Consider the following 16,747-nt stretch of genomic DNA (forward strand, 5'->3'; position numbering starts at 1 on the left):
GCAAATAGCCAAAATGGTTTGTATCAAACTGAATGATTAAATTCCTAGAAACACAATCTATCAAGACTGAATCGAAGAAAGAGAAAATCTGAACAGATCAATTATCAGTAATGCAATCAAATCAGTAACCAAAAACCTCCAACAAACAAAAGTCCAGGACCAGAGCCTGGCGAATTCTACCAAACAGTCAAAGAAGAACCAGTCCTTCTCAAACTCTTCCAAAAAACAGAAGAGGAGAGAACTCTTCCAAATTCATTTTACAAGGCCAGCATTACTCTGATACCAGACAAGGATAACACAAGAAAAAAAAAATTCAGACAAATATCTCTGATGCAAAAACCCTCAATAAAACATTAGCAAACCAAACTGAACAACACATTTAAAGGATTATACACCATGATCAAGTGGAATTTATTCCAGGGATGCAAGACTGGTTTAACATCCACAAATCAGTCAATGTGATACACCACGTTAACAAAACAAAGTGTAAAAATTATATGATCATCTCAATATATACAGAAAAAGCATTTGGCAAGATTCAACATCAATTTATGATAAAAGTCCTAGCAAACTGGGCATAGAGGAAGCATACCTCAACATAATAAAGGTCATATATGACAAACCCACAATTAACATCATACTCAAGGGTGAAAAGCTAAAAGCTTTTCTTCAAAGATCAGTAACAAGACAAGGATACTCATTCTCACCATTTTTATTCACATAGTATTAGAAGTTCTAGGCAGAGAAATTAGCAAGAAAAAGAAATAAAAGGCAGCCCGGTGTTCTCCTTACTCGCTGCCAGTAGTAATAAATCCTTCCTTCTCCCGGAAAAAAAAGAAAAGAAAAAAGAAAGAAATAAAAGAAAAGAAATAAAAGGCCTCTAAATTGGAAAGGAAGAAGTAAAACAGTCACGAATTGCAAATGGCATGATATTACATATAGAAAATCCATTAAAAAAAACTGTTGGAACTAATAAACAGTTTTCAGTAAACTATAAATGTATTCAGTAATACTGCAGGATACAAAATTAATACACAAAAATCTGTTGCATTTCAATACACTAGTAACGACTATCAGAAAGAGAAATTAAGAAAACAATCCTATTTACAATTGCATCAAAAAGAATAAAATACCCAGGAATGAACTGAATCAAGGAGGTGAAAGGCCTGTTTATCGAAAGCTACAAGACATTAAGGAAATAAATTGGAGAAGACACAAATAAATGGAAAAATATTCTGGGCCCATGGATTGGAAGAATTAATATTGTTTAAATGTCCATACTATCCAAAGCAATCAGCAGAGTCAATGAAACTCCTGTCAAAATTCCAACAGCATTTTTCATAGAAGCAGAACAATCCTAAAATTTGTATGGAGCCACAAAAGACCCTGAAGAGGTAAAGCAATATTAAGAAAGAAGAACAAAGCTAGAGGCATCAAGCTCCCTGATTTCAAACTCTGTTACAAACCTACGGCAATTAAAACAACATCGTATTGGCATAAAAACAGACAGAAGAAAACATAGGTGGTAAGCTCCTTGATATAGGTCTTGGCAATGATTTTTTAAAATCGGACACCAAAAGAGCAAGAAAAGCAAAAATAAACAAGTGGGACTACGTGAAATTGAAAAGCTTCTGCACAGCAAAGAAAACCAACAAAATAAAAAGGCAACCCAATGAATGGGAGAAAATATTGGCAAATTACATATTTGCTAAGAAGTTAATATCCAAAACATATAAAGAACTCAAACAACTCAACAGCAAAAAACCAACAATCTGAAAAAAAAATTGGCAGATGATCTGAATAGACAGTTTTCCAAAGAAGATGACCAGATGACCAACAGACACGTGAAAAGATGCTCAACATCTTCGGTCATGAGAACGGAGTCCTCATGACCAGAATTAGTGCCCTTATAAAAGAGACTCCAGAGAGATCCCTATAGCCCCTTCCCTCAGGTGAGGATACAGAAAGAAAATGCCCATACCAACTGGAAAGAAGCCTTGACCAGATCACGCCCATGCTGGCAACACGATCTCAGTTTCAGCCTCCAGAACAGTAAGAAACACATTTCTGTTGTTTATAAGCTACCCAGTCGGTGACTTTTTGGTATAGCAGCCCCAATGGACTATAACTGGTATTAAACAATTTTGCGGACCAGCACGTCTATGGACCACACTCTGAGCAGTATTAATATAGAAAAGATCAGCTTAGCAAATAATTAACTAAAATATATAAATATGCTAATTGATTAGAAGGTTGGCTTACATTCTCTCTCCCTCCTCCACCCTATCTCTCACTCTCTCCACAACACACACACACACACACACACACACATTCCTGAAATATTTATTGAGAACCTACTATAAGCCTGGAACTTTTTTAGGCTCTGAGAATATAGCAATGAACAAAAGAGATCAAGTGCTGATCCTCAGGGAACTTACATCAGAATTCAACCAATGCTTTGACAGCTAAAGATTTAGGTTCCATTTTGAAATCTTGCCAATTAATAGCTCTGTGCTTTTGTGCAGATCATGTAACCCCTCTGAGCAAGTTTCTCCCACTGTGAAATGAGATTTATACCTACCTTACAGATATTGTTGGTAGAATTAAATTAGGTACTGTGAAATCATTTTGAAAACTGTAAAATGATACACCAATGTCAGGTCATAGTTTTACCATGTGTCCTTCTTGAAGGCAGGGAGCGTATCTTTCTCAGCAATGAGCATAAATGCTTGGTAAGTAGCAAGTACTTAGTTAAGGTTTGTTGGATAAATACATGTAAGGTTCAAAGTGTGCAAGGTTGTTTTTTTTTGTGTGTAAAACATTATAGCTCTCTTCAAATCCTTAAAACCACTGCATCAACAGGAAAAGTTTGGTATTGCAGAGTATAGTGTATGTAATTCTACTCTCTGGTTACAGGTTTCTAAGACTCCAAGGTCTAAAAATACGTTTTCTAAACATTTATTAGATGAAAATCTCTTTTTATTGATTTGTATCACAACCTGAATGCTTCTTAAAGGACTTCTCCATAAATTGACCCTCAAAGTAGCTACGCTGGTCCTGCCAGTTCTAAGCATACCCACGCTCTCTAGGATTATGAGCTAGAACTGAGTTGTAAAAGTACCCTGGAAAAGTTGGGAAGCATTTGAAAGAAATTCTCAGCAAATAGTAACATGAAAAGAAATAGAGTTTGTCTGTTTCTTTTCAAAAGTTTGAATCTCATATTAGTACATCTCATGGTTTTGGTTTTGGTTTTAAATTTAAGGTCAGTTAATTAAGTTCAATGATGAAAGCTATCAGAAGAATATTTTCCTGGAAATTATTTTTTCTTAGAAAAAAAAGAAAGGAAAATCAACACCCTCTCATCATGGCCACAGATGCTGTAGCAGTCAGACCTCTTGGCAGATGGGGGCAGTCCATCAGCCAGTCAAGTCACTCTCTGGGTCAGCAGGATTGTAGTTTTGATCATTCTCATCCTCCTCCAGCTCCTGGAACAAAGACTCGTCTACCTCCACATTGTTTCTAGCATCCTCCAAGAACTGGATATCAGATACGTCGAGATTATGATCTGTTTCAAATGATTGATTCCCACTTTTATCTCTTCCTTCTCGTTCTTCTTGCATTTCTTTTTAATTTCCTAGAGTTCTGCATTCAACTTGGCCTTCCAACTTAAGAAACTCTCACTTGTAACAGGAGTCCCGTGAACGAATTGCTTTTTGGCTTCTTCTGCTTCTTTTTCTTTTTGCTTCACCCAGAGTATAAAGACATTCTCTTTGAGGGTTAGTGATATTATTACTCTTAGAGGTAGAGAGAGGCATGAATGCTTTTCAGATTCCATGAAATTGCAGAACTCAGTTCAGTGTCTAACTGAGGAGCACCTCATATACATAAGGTGCAAGACGGACACTGCAAGGGGCACTAACACAATTCAAACACAGTGAGCTGCAAGGAGGAATATCTAGTAACAGGGATAAAATGAATCCATAAAACATACGGCAAGGCAGCATATAAGTGCCACAATTCAGGTTAAAACAGAAACTGTATTTCAAAGGAGGCGAAAAATCAGAAAAGCTTCCATTTATGAACTGCTATATGAGACAGGCCTTCAAGGATTTCAAGAGATATGGAGTCTGGAAGAGGGGACGGGGTGGGGCACTGTTTCAGGCAGAGACAATTGAGGCAAAGGAGTTCGTCCCTTTGTAAAAAGTTGGTAGGAATAACAGCGAGCAGTCAATTTTGCTTGAGAACCAGCTCTGTCTATGCAAGGGTGCAGCACAGAGTAAGGTTGGGAAAGGGCGGGTGGAGACACTAAACTGCACAAATGCCAGATGAAGGACTTTTACCTAATCTGACAGGGAACAACTGGTCATTTTGAAAATAGGGTGGAGTCGTGAGCTGGCTTTAGAAAGATGGTTCTGGCAAGACCACAAAATGGACTGAAGGGAAGGCAACTAAGCAGCAGACCAAATAGGAAACTAGATTAAAAGTTTAGACCAGAGGTAATCAGTACCTGAGCTAGGGCAGTGGCAATGGAGATAGAGAGGAGGGGGCAGATGGAAGAGACACTGGGTAGGAAAGTTCTATACCTGTCTGTCCAGTACAGTAGCCCCCAGCCACATGTGGCTATTTAAATCTAATTCAAGTACACTAAAGTTAAATAAAATTTGAAATCCAGTTCCCAATCAATGCTTGATAGCCACTGGTGACTACTGGACATGCAGATAAAAAAAATTCCCATTGTGGTAGAATATTCTTTTTTTTCATATAGTTTATTTTATTTCTTCTTAATTGAAATACAGTTGGTTTACAATGTTGTGTTAACTTCTGGTGTACAGTATAGTGATTCAGTTATACATATGTATGTTCCTTATAGGCTACTACAAGTTCCCTGTGCTATACAGTAGGACCTTGCTGTTTATCCATGGTAGAATGTTCTATTGGACAGTGCAGATGGCCACATTTTGGGGACCAACTGGGTTATAGGGATGGGGAAGATGGATTAAAGGTGGCTGAAGTTTGGTGGCTGAATAACTGAGAAAGACAGTGTCAGGAGCAGGAAGAGGGAAGTGCGGAGGAGGAGGAAGCGCTGGATTTAGGAGGAAAGAGTCGTTTAGTTTCTGTTGAACACCAGTCAGGACAAAGTATCTATGCAAATGCTCGGGTGGGTAAAGCAAAGCACGAGCGGGCTCTTCCAAGGCTGGTAAAGCCACACAACCCCTCACCCTCCAACCTCACCCTCCAACTCCACCCTCCAACCCTCCAACTGATCCCTGCAGTACCAGGTTGGCTTATCCCCTCCTGAGTACAGTTTCTCCTCAATTAGGGCTGCTCCCTCAACCTCTCCCAGACCAGTGGCTCATAAGTACTGTGACTAGGCTGGAGCCTGAGAGCTTGCTGTTTCATTTCTGCTCTGGCCCTATTTTCTCCCAGATCCCTTGGCTTCCTCTCTCCCAGTCGCCTCACTCTCCCTTCCCCATACGCCATCCTTGGAAAGTCCCCTTGCCCTCATTTATTTGATTGCTTCCTCTTGAACTATTCTTTCCCACAAGGACCACCAAACCCTTGATCCCACTGCTTTTTTACTTACCCCCTCCTTCCTCCCAGCTTAGATTCTAAGGTCTATCACGATAACCATTCCCTGGCTTATACCCCTCCCCTTCTCATCGTGTTTCATCAGCAAAACCCAGCCCTGGCTGAGTCCACCCCTCCTTCTCCGCACCCAAGGAATGGAATGTGGCTGGAGAAAAACCACACGACCCTGCTGAGCGGTCTCACTTTAAATATAGGACCACCAACTCAAGAGGGCCCTCAGCCTTGTCCATACCACACTTCTCTAGTAACTCTTCCACTCTTCAAGGGAATTTTTTCTCACCTTCTCCTATCTCCTGTAATAGCCAATAGCCCCTCCCCAATCACAGCTTTCTACTGCATAGAAGGAAGAAAAACACACAGCCCTGATCATCAAGCAGTCAGCACAAAGAGTATTTGGTGCAAATTTGAAAAAGTACACAAAGTGAGTATGTGTGTGTGTGTGTGTGTGTGTGTGTGTTGTGGAGGACTGCTAACACCTCTTCAGGTTGAGCAATTAATTAGAAACGGTGCCCCTTCCTCCAGATTGATGTGGCCTCAAAACTTGGTTGACAGAACAGGGGCTGGATTTCAGCCCCCGTCTGTCTCTTTCTGCTCCACAGTGGCCTGAACATGCCACCACCAAATGAACTACCTGACCTACCTGCACTTGAACCCACAGATTTTGCCCTCTCTTCAAAAACAGTCTGTGAATATACTGTTCTGGCCCCTATCCAAGGCCAACTCCCTCACTCCGATGCTAGTCCCATTGCTTCTCACCTACTGGAGGACAAGCTTTCTCCAGCTGCCTCCTCTTATCTTCTGCACCATCACCTTTACCTGTCTAAAGGATCATTCCAGCGTATCAACAAGAGGAAACATCCCCCATGTTTAAAATACCCTCCCTTAACCCCAAGCACTCCTCTTTCTCAGTTGTTCTCTACAGCAAAGCTCCTCAAGAGCTGTTCGTACTTACTATACACCACTCTTCCTCACCTCCCATCTCTTGTTAACACAACCTCATCAGACTTTCTCCCCAATGACTCCATTGAAACAGCTTTCCTCAAGGACATCAGAAACCTTCATCAGGTCAAATGCAGTGTTCAAACTCTCAGTCCTCATCTTACTTATTTCAACAGCATTTGATAAGACTGATCACTCCCACCTTCCTGAAACAATTCTCTTATCTTCCAACACTCCACCCTCTCCTGGTGTTCCTCCTACCTGGTAGCTCCTTTTATATGGAATCTCCAGATGTTGGAGTTCATCTTTGTCCTCTTCTTCAGCTACTTTCCCTCCTAAGTGAATTTATGTGGACCTAAGGCTTAAAAAGCACCTATGTGCTGATGACTCCGAAATTCGTATCTTCAGACTCATATATCCAACAGTTTACTCAACATCTTGACTTGGATGTAGAACAAGAACCTTATGTAACATATTAGAACAGAATTCCTGACTCTCCCCAGCCCCATATTTTCTCCTCTTTAAGTCTTCTCCATGTTATTAAATAGTATCACCATTAACCCAACCTTTAGGCCCTGAACCTAAGAATCATACATAATCTTTTTGTTTCTTCGCACACTCTGCCAAATCCATTTGAATTCAAAGTGTATCTGAATAGTTCTCTATCTCTGCTACCACCCTAGCCCAAGCTACCACAAGCTGTCTCCTTAATGGTCTCCCTGTGGACATCTGTTCTTCCCTGTTGTGTATTTCACACGTTAGCAAGAGTAACTTTTTAGAAAGTGAATCAGATGCAGTCATTCCTCTCCGCTCACTCTCCCATGGCTTCTGTTGCTCTTATAACAGCCCATAAGCCTCCATAGGATCTGACATCTTCCCCATCTCTCAGCCTAACTACCACTGCTCCCTGGCCGGCTGACTACACACAGCCACAATGGCCTTTCGTTGTTTCTGCAACATGCCAGGTTATTCCCACCTCAGAGCTTAAGGCTGATTTTCTTTCAGCTTGGAAAGGCTGTCCACCCTTCCCCCTGCCCCCCCCCCAGCTCTAAAGTCACCTTATTCCTGACTTTATATCACTTTCTGAAACTTTTGTTTACTTGTTTGTATTCTATCTCCTCTCTCCCACTAGAATGCAAGTTTCAGGAGGGCCTTGCCTTGCCAACGGCATTATTCCCTGCGCCTAGAACAGTGCCTGGCACCGACCAGATGTTCAGTTAGCACTTGTGGAAAGGTTGCGTTTCCTCCAAAATTCTATTCCTCCTGAATCTTCGGACCCTTCCTCATTTCATTTCCAGCCTCCCCACGCCCAAGGCAAAGCCGCAACTCTCCGCTCCTCCCACTCGGTTCTTAGCTCTCCCACGCCTTTCTGCGCGGCCCCTTTAAGTGGACTCCTGACCGCCGCGGGTAAGGCGGGGCCGAAACCTCGCCGACGCCGACTCGGAGGGGCGGGGCGGAACTAGGGGGGCGGGGCCTGCGTGCTGCGTGCGTGCGCGTTCTGGAGGCGCCGCCGCCGCCGCCGCTCTCGAGGCCGCCGCTGCCGCCGTCGCCGCGCAGAGCCGGAGTAGGAGCCACGGCCGAGAAGAGGGAGGAGGAGGAGGAGGAGGTGGAGGAGGCGCCGGACCGGGGGGGTGAGTGAGGGGCGGGGAGCCGGAGCCGGCCCCAGAGGGAGCAGGGGGCGCGGGTCTGCCGAGCCGGAGCTGAGGCGGCTCCTGTCGCCGGTCAGTCCCCTGGCTCCCCCTTCTTCCTCCGCGTTCCCTCGGTGTCCGGGGCGGCGGCCCGGGGGCCTGGCCGGCGGGAGGGGCCAGGGCTCGGGGAGGCCTGGCCTCCGCCGCCGGGGCCAGAGCCAACCACGCCCGCGGACCGAGCCGGTCGACTGTGGCTGGGCCTGCGGGAGAGGGACGGGAGGGGCCCGGGCCGGGTGTGGGAGAGAAAGAGGACATTGTGTCCCCCACCCTCCAACTCCCCGAGGTGTCATGGCACAAGCCCATTTCCCTCGCCTGTCTCCCCGGACATGGTGCCCTCGCCCCTCACTGCCGGAGGGCGGTAGAAGATTGGACATCGCTGCATTTTTCTTCTTGCGTGTCCCCAGATGGGGTCAGATCTTTCAAACCCACCTCACCCTTTGCGGGACAAGCGAAGACGGGGTTGGAGGGTTGGGTGAATTTTCTGTCCTCACTTGTCTGCTGGAAAGGTGCGGGTAGATGGCAGCGGTGTCCTTTTCTGTGTTCACTTCTGTCGGGGTTCAGGGTCTCCCATTCCTTCCTTTATTCCCCTCGGTGCCTAGAGCTGACATATCTATACCCCACTCCACCTCCCAGCCCCTTTCCCGCCCTCTTTACCCCATGTCTTCCGTGGCTTCCCATGTGTTCGCCTTTTCAGCGTTGCTTTTCTTGGGTCTCTGCTTCTTCCCTGAATTTTGTTAGGGAAGAGGTCACCGTGTGATTCTTGTCTTCCTTCAAACTGGGACTGGGAGTGTCGCTTGCCCCCTCGCTTAGGAAGTTAAGGACACCGTCTTCGGCTGAATTGTGTAATTTACTGCTCTGGGGAGAAGGTGGGGGAAGACGGTTGTGCCTGAAAAATGGAATCAACTCACAGGGCTTAGAACCAGAGTTTAGGGGACCTTTTGACCCCTTGGAAAAAGAACTAGCGTTGAGGAGTCAATGTATTCCTTTTTGGGAGGGAAGATCGTTTTGTCATTGCTCTGCAGGAAGAGGATATAAGAAATGACAGGGAATAACAGGGCAGGAGGTTAATGGGTCACAGCCGTACAGGTAGCCACAGTTTTGTTTTTTTTTTTTTTTTTTTTTTTTTGCTTCCTGAGTGTGAGATGATGATTCTTTCTGTTTTTATCACACTTAGAGTGAAGTATCAGCTTTTGGTTTAACGTGAGACTCCTACCTTCAAAAGCATGCCGAAGGGCAGTCTCAAAAGGGATGCTGCTGGAAACAGGATTTGGAAACTTTATTTTGGTTTCCTGTCAGAGTGTATGGGGGTGGGCATGTGTGTGTGTAGTTTTTCTTTTCTTTTGATGTAATTGATATGTGCAGTATTTTGACATAATAAGCACTAAATCAGGCCCCGAGCTCCTTTCTGTCTTTATTATGATTTCCTGTAACACTTGCTTTCTGTTTTGAAGTTATAATTGTGTTGGTTGAAATTCTTTTTTAGTCTGGTGTTTCAGTGAAGCTTGTTTCCTCAGTATTTTCAATTATGTACTGCAAAATATGATTAGGTGTAAGGTACTGAGGCTCATACAGTGCCCAGCACATGGTAGACATTTGGTATTTCTTGAATGAATTGAATTACTACAAAGATGTGTCTAGATATTATATATTTTCTATCCTTTTATATATATCTTTATCCTTTTGCATATTAGAATATTGCATTTCATTTCCAATATATAAAATAGTAATTATTAACCTTTTCTGGACCACCGACACTTTTGAGAGTATAATGAAATGTATAGACTCTCAGGGAAGAAGTTTAGAGATATTTATGACAAAATTTTGCATTCAGTTTCAGGGACCCTCTGAGACCAACCATGGGTACTTGTCTTAAAAGTAAACTGGAATCCCTGAGTATTATTCAGTTGCATATTAAAACTCTACAAAAGCCTTTGTTCACTTTCTGTGTGACCTCAGAAATGACAGTGTCTACTCTTACAGACTAAACTTTTGGTCTTTGGGAACAAGTTTTTTTTTTGTTGTTTTTTTTTTAATAGTAATGAGGCAGAATCTACATTGCCTTTTTCTTTCTTTTTTATTATTTTATTGTATTTTTGGGAAGAGTGGGGGGAGGTAATTAGGTATTTATTTAAAGGCAGGACTGGGGATTGAACCTAGGACCTCATTCATGCCAGACATGCGCTTTACCCCTGAGCTACACCCTCCCACCCCTGAACAAGATTTAAGAGTGATTGTTATTAAAAGTTTATGGGGGAAAAGTTCTCATTAATGACTATTACCAGTGATTTTAAATTAATAATTTTAAACAAATGACTTATGAGGAAATAAGATTGTTATAGTCACTTTTGGCAACTTAAAATCATAATCGCAACTGACATGTTTTTTATTGTACGGACTCCTTAGCAATATGATCAGCATTTGAAAATGTTCACATACCATTTTTCCTGTTCTCTTCCAAGCTTGTTTATGTGCATGGTTTTTCTTTTAGTTAACAATTGTATCAACATTTAATATTAATTTAACAAGTACTTTTTGAATGCCTGTTATGTAAATAAAACAAAGTCCTTGCTGTCATAGAGCTTATATTCTAATCAGGAGAGACAGGTCATAACCAAATAACTATAGAATAAGTCAGATGATAAGAGATATGCAGAAGAGTAAAAGTAGGATGAGAGGATAGAGAGAAACAGGAACAAGGAAGGGTAGTCAGGGAAGACATGAGGCTGGAGCCTCTAGACCTGGAGGAAGTGAGGGATAAATGCTTTCTTGGGAAAGAAGGTTACAGGCAGAGAGGACTGTAAATGCAAAGACGACTCTGTACGTGGCCTTTTTGAGAACAGTTAGGCTGCCAGTAAGCAAGAGGCAAAGTGAGAGAGCTTGAAGTTAGAGAAGTAGCTGAGGCCACTCACTGTAAAGCCTTGTAGGCCATGGTCAAAACTTTGGATTTTACTTTGAATGAGATGGGAAACCACTGGAGGGTTTTGAGTAGAAGAGAGACCTGCTGTAACTTACTGTGTTACTGTGGAAGTCATTCTGGCTGGAAATCAACTTGGGTGGGGGCAGGGGCAAGAGCGGAAGCAGGAAGACCAATTAGGAGGTTTATGTTCATTTTAAACCTTTTTCAGTGGTTGCAAAATAGTCCATGTACTTGCTGTTGGTCGTATAGATAGTTTCTTTCCCCCCTTGTTGAAAATAACAATGAAATGAATACATTTGTGTATGCAACATTTTCTTTCTTTTCAAATATTTCCTTGGAATTGATTTTCAGAAGGAGTACTGATTCAAAGTATATAGATATACTTGTCTTTTTGGTGTATCTATTAATTCCTTCAGAGAGTAGGTTGTATTGGTTAAAGTGACAGCCACAGTTGTTGATCTTAAGTTTCATACAGTGTCACTTGCATTGAATATTATTGTTTAATACTTAAATAATTTCAGTTATAAAAAGAGACCTTTCAAATTGTTAGATTGAATTTTCCAGTAGCTCACAGGAGTTCATATATTAGCTGACCTCTCTAACATTTAACAACAGGGTGCTAATTGCTGGGGATACAGAGTTGAATTAGATGGGGTCTCTGCCCTCCGGGAGTTTTACATTCTGTCATAATTTGTAACCTAAAAGTTAAATAGCTTCAAATCTTGTCAGTGTTAACTGTTCCTCAAGAACTTTGTTAGTATATGATAGATGATCTTTTATGTAAAGTAGGCTTTCCAATCAAGCATCTAATTTTTCATGTTGATAATTCTTTTTTCTTACAAAGGGATTTTTTTTAATGGTATCAGCAATTTGTTTAATTTCTGTTTGTATGTCTTTAGAATCTTACATCTCTGACAGCCCCCATGCTTTGTTCTTTGCAGTAAACTATGCAACTAGTACTTAGTTGAGGACTCTCACAGTTGAATTTTTAAATTGTTGTAATTCTTTATAAGTTACTCAAAACACAGAAACTATTGTTTCAGTTAAATAAGTTCAGCATTGCATCTTTGAAATTTTATTTAGTTTATAAGGGAGGATGATACCAGTCTGTTTTGATAGAATTATACCACTGTGAGGGCATTGTTCAGCATTTCTGGCTCTGAAATCTAAACAGCTTGATTTGGCTTGAGCGGAAACTCCAACATCTATGAAGTGGGTGGGTTGAGCTAATAATGGAGTTACCTGGAAGCACATAGCACTGTGTCTGACATTTGCTGGGGACCCAGCAAATAATGTTCATTGAACATCACATAACCTCTAAGCTCCAGATCTAAAATTCTCTTATTTTAGAAGCTCAGTAAAAAGATCTTTTATAAAGCATTTATATCTTAATGTTGTGGTGAGTTTAAAATTGTGAACATAAACTACCTTCCTCCTAATGTTCCTTTCAGGTTGAACTCATCAATTTTAAAGAGTTATGGCATATTGCCAAGTATTTTCTGCTCATTTTGATATCATATATTGCTGCATGACTTAATGCCAAATTCAAATCTTATGGAAATGATTAATGTTAAACATAAAGATAGTTCAGCTTTCTTATGTTACTGAAACAGATGAAGCATCCATTTTTCCCCTTTTTGTGCGTGAAATTTGGAGGTTACAAGTGGTAGTTCTTAACGTGCTTTTCAGTCTTTCATATGCAAAGAAAATATTGGCGCATTTGAGTTTTTGTAGTAGTGGTTATGAGTATGCAATGAATGATTCACATACTCGCCAGTCCCCTTTGTACTTAGTTTTAAGATGACTTATTAAGAGGCAGTTTGTTTCAAAGTTAAATGATCCAGATTAAAATTGCTATAAATGATAGCATATCATGATGTTCTGATCAATTAAGCATTTCAACAGAGAACTATGCCATGCTCTCATTTCCACTTGAAAATAGGCCTTTTAGAGGTAGAAGGTACAGGCATGCACCAATAAAAAAAGGAAATTGTGTATGATGATTAAGATGGAGTTGAAAGAAATTGTGTGCTTTTATAAGTGGTCTAAAAATCATCCTTTTATTATAATTTTCAGAAGTACATGGTATACATATTGTGGATTAAATATGTTATATGAAATTAACTTCAATCATTAGACAAATTAATGGCTTTTTTTTAAGGTTCTAATGACTTATTTAGGCTACATAAATTTAGGTTAGATAAATCTGGAAAATTTCTTTGCATATCCAGTTTTTCCAGATAGAGATAGTTTCCTACCTCCATCCTATTTATTTAGTTCACATTGATAGAGAGTACTTCAAAGCATGGATGGTAAAATTAACCATGTTTGGAATTAAATATGTAATTCTGTGTTTGGTTTCAGAATATATTTAAATTAAGCCGTATTTCATAAGGATAGGAATATACTAACCTACATGTTATAACTGATAAAAGACACTGTTGGATTAATTAAAACTTGAGGTTCCTTACTTTGAATTCACAAGTATTATGTGTATACCTATAAGATTCACGGTTGTTTGCAGTGCTATATTAGCCTCACTTATTCTGGTTGTAAAATATAACTTTACTTAGGATAGAACTGTGTTTAGTTATCAACGACAAAAGTGTAAAGTTAGAGACACACAAAGAACAGCGTACAACTGTTTCTTTGGACAAAGTCCAAGTGTAGCTTATAAGATTCTAAGTTAGTCGTAGTAGGAATTCTCTCTTATTGCAGACTGAACATTTCAGATCTGTCAGATGTGTGATCCGGAGAGTAAATTCATTCACTCTATTTTCAATGATATTTTAAAATTCATTTATAAATAGGATCATTCTAGACAAGTTGGCTGTATTATAGAACATTAAGCAAGCAACCATAACTTAAGTATTTTAGCAGCTGACATTAACACTGTTCTTTGGACTTTATGTGGTTTTCAGTATTTAGCCCAAATCATTGATGTCTTTTGAACTACTTTTAAATTTCATTGTATAGTTGTGAAAATATTGCATAATTTCATTAATAGATGTCAGATTTAGTAATTGAACAGATGTTTGAGTGACGCAGTATTAGGCTGTTTGATGAAAACTAAGATGTGAGGTTGTAGTTTCCACTTTAAGGAATATATAATATAGTAATTTATTCTGTTTGTCAGAACCTGACATATGTTTTATAAATAAATGTTGTATTTTCATAGTAGAGTGAAAAAGAATGATACTCATTTTCTAAGTAAAGTCTATGTGATGTTTTAATTCTCTCTTAGTTGCTCAACAACTACTTCTGTGGTCAGCTTTTTAGTATTAGAGCAAGCCAGTTCCCAGTTGTGTAAAATATAGTCAAATAAAAATTGCTTGCTCAACTGCCTGTTTTACTTACATCGAAGACTTTTTCTTTTCTTTCTCTCTCTCTCTCTTTTTTTTTTTTTTTTTTTTTACAAATTGCTTTTCTGCATATATGCCACAGTGTAGGGAAGTTTTTTCTGGTTCAGCCAACAATTTTAATTCTGTGTTTAATGTGAGAAGTTTTGGGGGATTTTTGGTAGAACAGCTTAATATTTTTTCTACACTGATTAAAATCATCCTGTGCCACTAAAGTTAACTATCCACTAGAACAGAAATATGCATATAGACAAAATGCATCAGTGTGCGTTTTTAGTGAATGTTGGTAGCTTGCCAGCTTTATTTTCAAGTTCCTCCCAGACCTAACTGTGATGTGCTTATAAGGCAACAACAGTATATTTAGTTAATTTGCAAAACAAGAATAGTTTTTCTGGTTTTTCCATTTTGCATGTTTTAAGTGAGAATTAATTAGACTTTTATTATTCTCAATAGGCATACAATGAAACAGTTCATTTCACTGTGGTCCTTTCTGTTGGAGCACTGGCTGACTTTTAGATAGTGAGCCTTGCGCAGTTTCGTGAATACTACTGAGTTTTGGATGACATTCTTTACACAGTCTAAAAGTACACGTGAGCCTAATAGAAGCTGGAAACAAAACAAGTTTGAGGTTTTCTTTGCACTAGGAAGTGTAGTTTCTATTCCAAGTAATATGCCCTTGTTAGGTTCAGGATCATTTTCAGTAGTTATAACTGCTTAAACATTTTTGTCTCGTTTAAACTAATTCATGTTCCATTATGGCAAATTTCGAAAAAAAACGTAAATGTAAAGAAGAAATTAGAAATTACTCATAAACCTATCACCCAGAGATAATTACTACTATAATAACAATTATAACATTTTAATGTACATTATTCTAGTTCTTTCCTTGCATGTACAGATTTTTTAAATTTAAAAATAAGTTGGAATTATACTTTATAAATACAGTTTCACTCCTACTTTTTTCTCCAAACAGAATATTGGTCTCCGAGTGTGGGACTTTTCGATTAATTCTTTATACTACTACTATTTTAAATAACACTGGGGCAAACATTTTTGTACATTTATCTTTGATTGCATCTCTGTTTTTTTTTCTTCCTTTAGGATAGATTCCCAGAAGTGGGATAACTGGATCAAAGGGTGGTTACCCTCTGTTTAAGAGTGTGTGTCTCACTGCACCTTCAATGGCATTGAGTAGGTCAGTTTTTACAATCTTTGCCAATTTGATAGATACCTGTTACAGTTCTTGGGTGGTAATCACAAAATCCTCGTATTACTAATTATCTGTAAAACCATCAGAGTGTATGTTTAGTAATTTGTGCAGTCATCTTTGAAAAAGTTGGTTGGAATGAATTTCTTTAAAAATATTTTAGGGAAAAGTAATCTTTGTGATGAAAAAGGTATTCTTTGACATTACAATTTGAGTATTGTTCTTTATTGGAAAGAAAGAGCATTTTATTGTTCTCCCTTTACTAAAATAACAAACATGAAAAAGCTTATTTTATAGTATTTAGTAAAATAGAAATATTATGTAAAACTGAATTATTTCAGATGATGAGAGAGATGGTCACATGATTCAGATTAAAAAAAAATGCAACTTACTGTTTAGAGCAATAACTCTAGAGTTAGGCAGCATGTATTCAAATCCTTGCTTTGCCACTTACTAAGTTTGTGATTTGAGGCAACTCACCGAGTATACAATTTGAGGTAATCTACTAAATACGTAATTTGATGTTTCTGAACTTTGGCGTTCTCATCTTTAAAAGGAGAATGAATAATAATACCTACTTTATAGGATTGTTGAGAGGATTAGAAATACTATGTAAGACTGCTAGGCACACAGTAAGCATTTAATAAAAGCTAGCTATTGTTAGATTTGGGGCTTTGGCCAGTTTTGGGGGGATGGGGCAGGGCATATCATTTGTGTGTCCTTATTTACATGAATAAATGCAGAGATGCAAAAGGGCCTTGAGCAATGGCAGCTTGAAAGGAGTGGTAGACATTTTTTGTGGTAGGAATAGCATGAGCCAAGATAGAAAGTTCAGGACAAGTTGGAGAACAGGGGATTGATTTGACAGAAGCCTAGGCTTGTATAATTAGAAAATATTGGCCATAAGGCTGTAAAGATTGATTGGGACTGGGCTTTGGAAGTCATTGAATGCTAGACTGAGAAATATAGACTTTATTTGGGAGCACAAGAAGTTTTGATATGAGGAAAATGATCCAAGCAGAGCATTTATCTTTTGGAAGATGAATCT

At 39.5% G+C, this 16,747-nt stretch overlaps 1 protein-coding gene across 2 annotated transcripts in view; it reads left to right on the top strand.

Annotated features, from left to right (window-relative positions):
* Positions 1-8,042: 8,042 nt before the first annotated feature.
* Positions 8,043-16,747, top strand: part of RAP1A (RAP1A, member of RAS oncogene family) — an 87,211-nt gene continuing 78,506 nt past the window's right edge. Inside the window, exon 1 of one of the 2 annotated variants that reach the window (XM_032487332.1) lies at positions 8,043-8,159. The gene's annotated coding sequence lies outside the window, so the exon portion shown is untranslated. Of the gene's footprint in view, positions 8,160-15,616; positions 15,688-16,747 lie in introns of those variants that run through there. The other variant, XM_032487333.1, reaches the window with a different exon arrangement.

This window comes from Camelus ferus, chromosome 9 (assembly GCF_009834535.1).
Source record: "Camelus ferus isolate YT-003-E chromosome 9, BCGSAC_Cfer_1.0, whole genome shotgun sequence".
In the NCBI taxonomy this organism is placed as follows: domain Eukaryota; kingdom Metazoa; phylum Chordata; class Mammalia; order Artiodactyla; family Camelidae; genus Camelus; species Camelus ferus.